At 41.5% G+C, this 7,488-nt stretch overlaps 1 protein-coding gene across 1 annotated transcript in view; it reads right to left on the bottom strand.

Annotated features, from left to right (window-relative positions):
- LOC106875647 (ankyrin repeat and sterile alpha motif domain-containing protein 1B) overlaps window positions 1-1,062 on the bottom strand; it is a 36,670-nt gene extending 35,608 nt beyond the window's left edge. Inside the window, exon 1 of the mRNA XM_052978228.1 lies at window positions 185-1,062. The gene's annotated coding sequence lies outside the window, so the exon portion shown is untranslated. The remainder of the gene's footprint in view (window positions 1-184) is intronic.
- Window positions 1,063-7,488: the final 6,426 nt, after the last annotated feature.

Genomic DNA, 7,488 nt, shown 5'->3' with positions numbered 1-7,488 from the left:
TATATATATATATATATATACACACACAACATATATATATATATATATATATATATATATACATACAATATTTACATATATATAAACCACATACATACATACATACATACATAGATGGTGTACATATATACATTCATATTACAAAAACAGCAATGAAATTGTGGAAAAAAGTATTTATACAAACACTGAGGGGCCGTGAGTTCGCGTCCTGTAACATCACTGCTTGTCATAATAGATCGTTGGACTCATTGTGTGTACTAAACACCACGTCAACCACCGATTCCGATGACATGGACCGTAGATCAAATCCTGGCTTAGCCTAGCTATATATATGCTATCTACATACATATATAGATACGTATATACACATCCATCGATTAATATATGCGCGTGAATATATATATTTATATATACATGTGTGTATATATAGAAATTTACATTTTTATGGGAAAATTATATATATATGTATACATATGTATATTTATATATATATAAATTATATATATGTAATTATAGATTTACGTATACGAATATATATATATATTTATATATCTATACCTGTGTATATATAGATTATATATATATAATTATAAATTTAAAGATCCGTGTATACATATATATGATTATAGATCATATATATATTATAGATTTACACATAAATTTTACATGTATACATTTATATATTCATGGGTGTGTATGTATGTGTATATACACATACCATTATAGATTTATATATACATGTTACATGTATACGTTTATATATTCAAGGGAGTGCATATATATACATATATCTATTTAATATATACATAGAAATCTATGTATATTCCTGCATGTATATATAAATTTACATGAACATGTGCGCGTATATATATGTATATTACATACGTACGTGTGTGTGTGTGTGTATGTAAACGTATGTAAATATAGTATGTATGTATGTGTATATGTTAGGCTACACAATATTCTAGTAAAACAAGGGAACTATATTGCTATCTCATTGTTGTTGTTGTTTGAGTACCTCCTGTTCATTAGCAATTAACGTTAATTGAGATAGGAGAGGGAGGGGCAAGAAAGGGAGGCGGTGAGAGGAAGTAGAATCGGTGGTTGTTTTATTATTATTATTATTATTATTGTTTGTTGCTGGTGGTGGTGGTTGTAGCGGTGGGAGGAGAGTCCGTACAAGGAGTGGTGACTGTAGTAGTTTGGCAGAAAGAGAGAGAGAGAGAGAGAGACAGTGAACGAGATAGATAGAAAGAAGGAAAGAGAGAGAGTAAAAATATAGAGAACGGGAGAGAGATAGAGTAAATGTAGCGAGAGGGAGGGTGTAAGAGCGAACGAGATGGAGGGAGAGTAAAAGGAATTGAGAGAGGATGTTTGTTAGAAAGATAGAGATAGAGTGAGAGGGAGGGTATGTAAGGAAGAACGAACTAGAGAGAGAAACGTATATATAGAGAGAGGGGGGTATCAGAGAGCTATGGGTTGAAAGAGAGGGAAAGCATTAGAAAGATAGAGAGAGGAAAGGTGTGTGAGGGAGTAAGAGAAACAGGGAAAGGGAATGTGAGAGTGATAGAGATTGAGGGAGAGGGAAGTTGTCAGAGAAAAAGTAATAGAAAGACAGGGAGGGTATGTGTGAGAGTAGATGATAGAGAGAGAGTGAAACAGATACACAGAGAGAGAGAGAGAGACAAGGAGTGTCAGAGCGATAGATAAAGAGAGGAAGTGAGGGAGAGGCGATAGTTGTAGTAAGAGTAATTATATTAATGATGGCGGTGGCGGTGATTGAGAGCGTTGGCATATGTACTGTACAGACAGGAGGAATGGGAGAAGTAGTATTCGTCATCGTGGTAGGAGTGTTGCAATACGAGTGGTAGTGGCAGTGGCAAAGGACTACGAACACAGAGAGGGGGGAAGCGAAAGAGATACAGACATTGAGAGAAAGTAGTCGCAGTAGTAGCAGTCGTGACGGTGGTAGCAGTGAGAGTAGTCATGTGAATCGTAGTAGTCGTAGTGATAGTGAAAGTTATTCGTCATTGACGCTTAGTTCAGTGCCCTGGGTCAGTCCTAGATAACACTCCTTGGATAATTAAGCCTCTCCGACCATGACCTCACGTCTAAATTTAGGAGCAACTATGTACCTGCCTTGGACTACATCATCTCAACACTGGCTTTACCTGCATTGTGTGTGATTTTGAGGGACATTTGGCTATTTTTTCTACCATATCTAACAACCATGTTCAGAATCACTACGTTAGAGAGTACAATGTAATTTGAGGACGATTTGGCTGTTGTTTCTAGCATGGCAGAGTCACCACCGTTTTTAAGAAAGCACAGCGTAATTTGAATGAGATTTGGCTGTTATTTCTAGCATAGTAGGGTCACCACCTTATTTTGTAATGACAACAGTGTAAATTGAGTGAGATTTGGCTGTTATTTCTAGCGTGATACGATCAGTACCTTCCTTTTTTAAGACAGTAGAGTATAATTTGAGGGAAATATAGCTGTTATTTCTAGCATAGTAGAGTCACCACTTTTTTGAAACAGTAGACTGTAATATGGGGGAGATTTGGCTGTTATTTCTAGCATTGTGCAATCACCACCTTCGTCTTTTAAGACGATACAATTTAATTTTTGAGGGATTTGGCTGTTGTTTCTAGCATTCTGTGCATCCTTCGAGAGGATCCACTTATGTTGTTTAGCCCCAGGTCAACTCTGTTCAAGCCGATCGATGATCTTGTATTCTAGCCATGACCATCCTGTTTTAGTTTGGGGCGCAAGGTTCTGTTCAAGGATCGAACACACGACAGCTTTTTCTCATTCAAGTGTGTCCTTTATTTAAAGACCATACTTTGTGCTTTAGGGGCGATTTAGCTGCTATTTCTAGCCACCCGAGCGACCACACAGAGGCTCTCTCTCATCGGCGCTGATGGTGGTGCCGGCGGCGGCGGCTGGGCTAGTAACATAAACGGAGTAACAGGTGGTTGTGGTGGCGGTGGGAGTTAAGTCACAAGGCGGTAGTAGTAGTAGTAGTAGTAGTAGAGTGGTAGTAAGAGTAGCCGTAGTAATCGTAGTTGCAGTTCGGGCGCCGGTTTCTAGCGCCCCGTCCATCAATGAACAAAGAGAATCCACCCGTGACTGTCCCATCTATTTATCTCATCACCAGGAACCACAGTTTCACGTGTCATTCTTCAGATGTATATGTATTTGTGACGTTTGAGGGAGATTTGGCTGCTATTTCTTAGTGATCGGGCGACTACGTACAGGGTGATGGTGGTGTTGTCCATTGTAATAGGGGTGGCGATGGTGGTCATTATTGTAATGATGGAGGTGGTGGTAGTAGTGTTTATAGTGATGGTAGTGGTGGTGGTGGTGATGGTGTTTGTAGTGGTGGCGCGGTCACATTTGCTGTAGTAGAGGCGGTGGTGTTATTATTATTATTATTATTCGTTGTCATGGTAGTGGTGGTGGAGGTGACGCCGGCGACACTGATGCGGATGTAGAGGAAGGAGCTTGTTACAGGTGGTCGTGGTGGCGGTGAGAGTTAAGGTACCAGGTAACCGCAGTAGTAGTAGTAGTAGTAGTAGTAGTAGTAGTAGTAACGGCGAAGATCTGTCTCTCTTTGAGTCCTGTATATCCTCAAGGTTTACACAGTTGTTTAACCCCAGGCTAAATCCCGATCGCGCTCATCTAAGATACGACAGCTCAAAGCTGTCTGTCTGTCTGACCTTCCTCTTTTTAACACCCCACAATATGATTACAGATCGATTTAGCTTCTATTCTTAGCTGGCCATTCACCTGGTCGTTTTTATTTTAAGAGACTTAAGATGTTCTTTGAAGGATATTTGGCTGCTTAATTCAACCCAGATCGGCTGCCCTGCAATATTTCATCGAGGTATGATTACAAAGAGGTTTAGCTGTTATTTCTAGCTGATCCATTGCTTGGTCTTCTGCCAGGTGTGATTTGAGGGAGATTTGCCTACTATTTCTAACCAGATCAGCTGTCCTTCCATTTTAAAAAAAAACACTAAAGTCTGATTACAAGGGTATTTAGCTGTTATTTCTAGCTGATCTATCCCTGGGCCTCCTGTGAGGTGTGATGTGATGGAGATTTGACTACTATATCTAGCAGTTTAGCTCTCATTTTTTAAAAGATATTACAGTGTGATTACAGGGGTATTTAGCTGCAATTTCTAGCAAGTCGATCGCCTGGTCTTCCTTTGTTAAGACTGCAATGCATGCTTTAAGGGAAATTTGGCTGTTATTTCTAGCTGATATGCTCTCCTTCCGTTAAGATGTGATTATTTCTAGCTTGTCGCTTTCCTGGCTTTCTGTAAGGTTGATTTAGCTGCTATTTCTAGCACATGAAGGCAGTGATATGCAGCAGCAGTAGCAGTAGTGGTAGTAGTAGTAGTAGTAGAAGTAGTAGTGAGATTTGCTTATTTAACCCTCGGTAGACCATAATCAAGCAAAAGCTGTAATCGTATTCGCTTTGCAGCCCCCTCTTTCGGTGGAGGGGGGGGGCAGTAAGCGTGATTCGAGGAAGATTTAGCTGCTACTTTCAGCAGCGCGACCGGCTTCACTTTTCGGGCAGTACAATGGAATTTGAGGGAGATTTAGCTGTTGTTTCTAGCAAGCAGGGAAACCACGTGAGTGGGGACGATGATGATTGATAGATAGATAGATAGATAGAAGGAGTAAGAGAAGGAAGGAAGAAGGAATAAACCTAGAACGTAGAAGAAAGGGGATAGGCAGAGGGAAAGAGTATGAACAGAGAGGAAATACGTTTGAGAGAGAAAGAATAAGAAATAAGAGAGAGGAAAGATAGGAGTGAGAAAAGAAGATATATAAATATAGAATAAGAGTGGGAAGGAGTAAGAGTAACCTGAGGAAAGGAGAGAGGGGGAGAGAATTAACGTGAGTGAAAAGAGAGGCTAGTGAAGAAATAGAGGGTAAAAGAAGAGAGAGTATAAATACAGAGGTAACGTGTTAGAGTGGTAGTAAGAGGAGAGTGAGAGTATAAAGGGAGATGAAGAAAAATATTGAGGGGGAAAGGAAAGAGAGTTGGTGAATGTTAGAGAAATAGAGAGAAAGGGAGAGTCTGCGAAAATTAGAGAGATATAGAGAAGAATAAGAGAGTGTGAGTAGCACTTAGAAAGATATAGGAATAAGACAGAGGGTGCAGAGTAAATTAGAGAGCTATAGAAAACAAAGAGAGGGTGTCAGTGAAAATTACGGAGATACAAAGAAGAAATAAGGAGAGAGGCAATGAAAGGTAAGGAAATACAGAAGGTGAGGGAGGAGTAAAGGAGTTCGAAGAGTAGACGTGAAAGGTAAGGATATAGAAAGAGTAAGAGAGAAAAATGAGAAAGGTAATAGCAAGTGAGAGAGGGTGAGACGACAGATTGAGGAAAAGAATAAATACAAAGAGAGAGGGAGAGGATTAGACAGAAAAGGAGGGAGCAGAAAGATTTCTCTCCTCCCCGCTATTACTACAACTACTATTACTACTACTCATCCCCCTGGTAGGGCTAAGCGGAGTAGTGGTAGTAGTGAAAGTGATGGTGGTGGTAGGAAGCGTCGGGATTTCATTACTTCCGGTCAAAACCGGTTACCCGGTTCTGTTTAGAGTTTTGTTTCACTCATTTGACTGCGGCCATCCTGGAGCACCGCCTTTAGTCGAGCAAATCGACACCAGGACTTATTCTTTGTAAGCCTAGTACTTATTCTATCGGTCTATTTTGCCGAACCGCTAGATTACGGGGACGTAAACACACCAGCATCGGTTGTCAAGCGATGTTGGGGTGACAAACACAGACACACAAACATACACGCACATATATATATACTGCTATACCAGGGGTTCTTAACCCCTTTATTTAAATGAGTGTGCGTTAGATAATGAAGTCCCAGATACACTATGCCTGAATAAAAGACGGGACGATCACAACTGGACCGTCTTTGATCATAGGTCTGTCTGGATCAGGCTTGACCTGTGGATAAACAACATCAACAGCGATGAATATCCTCCACAACGTCTCTTCATAAAAAAACAACATTTTACACTTCGTAGGCCATGGGAGGCAAATCTTCGTTCAGAGTTACTTCCCATGGGTTATCTTCAGACATTTGGAAACGAAAGGGTTGGAATATTATGGGCCGCAAAGCGATTTTTCTGTAGAAAATAAAAAGGTTTGATCATGAAAACAAGCACCTTCGGTCCCTTGTCTGATCTGGCAGTTTCTACAGCTGGATGCCCTTCCTAACGCCAACCACTTAGAAAGTGTAGTGGGTGCTTTTTATGTGCCACCGGTACAGGAGCTTGGCAAGTGGGCCTAGCAATGATCACGTTCGGCTAATGCTTTTTACGTGCCACCGGCACAGGGGCCCTTCAGGAGGTACTGGCATCGGCCACATTTGGATGGTGCTTTTTACGTGTCATCGGCACAGGGGCCAGTCAGACAGTCCTCACATCCATCACGTTCAGATAGGACTTTATATATTTCCAGTTGATCCGATCAACGGAACAGCCTGCTCGTGAAATTAACGTGCAAGTGGCTGAGTACTCCACCGTCGCGTGTACCCTTAACGTAGTTCTCGGGGATATTCAGCGTGACACAGAGTGTGACAAGGCTGACCCCTTTGAATTACAGGCACAACAGAAACAGGAAGTAAGAGTGAGAGAAAGTTGTGGTGAAAGAGTAGAGCAGGGTTCGCCACCGTCCCCTGCCGGAGCCTCGTGGGGCTTTTAGGTGTTTTCGCTCAATAAACACTCACAACGCCTGGTCTGGGAACCGAAACCGCGAGTCCGCTGCCCTAACCACTGGGCCATTGTGCCTCCACTTATTATTTATATATATACATATAATATATACACATATGTATATATACATATACACACTCACACACATATGTATATATAGAAAAGCTGGATGTTTAATCTGTTCAATCTTGACCTTTCAGTATTTCCCTGGACTCCAAGGTAAACAGTGCTCGTAGAAACGACGGAATGTCATGGTCTTTAGAGGATTGACTTTTATAATAATTCTGATTGTGCAAAGAGGTTAGTCTGGGACGGCACCACCACTGCAACAACACTGCAACACATGAACACTACCACTAACACCACAACACTGCTACAATACCACCACACAACGCTAGTATAACCTTTACTACCACAAAACTACTACCAACACCATAACGCAACACACTTATAACTACAACCTCAACACTACTACTACAATAGCAGCAGGTCGGAACAGTGACACTATGCTACCACTGCCACCACCATGATCACCACTACCACTGCCACTGCCACCACCACCACCACTACCACCGCCACCTACTACCACCACCACCACCACCACCATGGTCACCATTACCACCGCTGCTACCACAACCACCACAGCCACCACCACCATCACTACTGCCGCCGTCATCAAGCAATTACTGCCCGCAACTAGTTACGATCTCTTCAACCCCCCACCCCCACCC

Source organism: Octopus bimaculoides, unplaced genomic scaffold (assembly GCF_001194135.2).
Source record: "Octopus bimaculoides isolate UCB-OBI-ISO-001 unplaced genomic scaffold, ASM119413v2 Scaffold_51101, whole genome shotgun sequence".
Lineage (NCBI taxonomy): Eukaryota > Metazoa > Mollusca > Cephalopoda > Octopoda > Octopodidae > Octopus > Octopus bimaculoides.
This window is presented reverse-complemented; position numbering and strand designations above follow the sequence as displayed.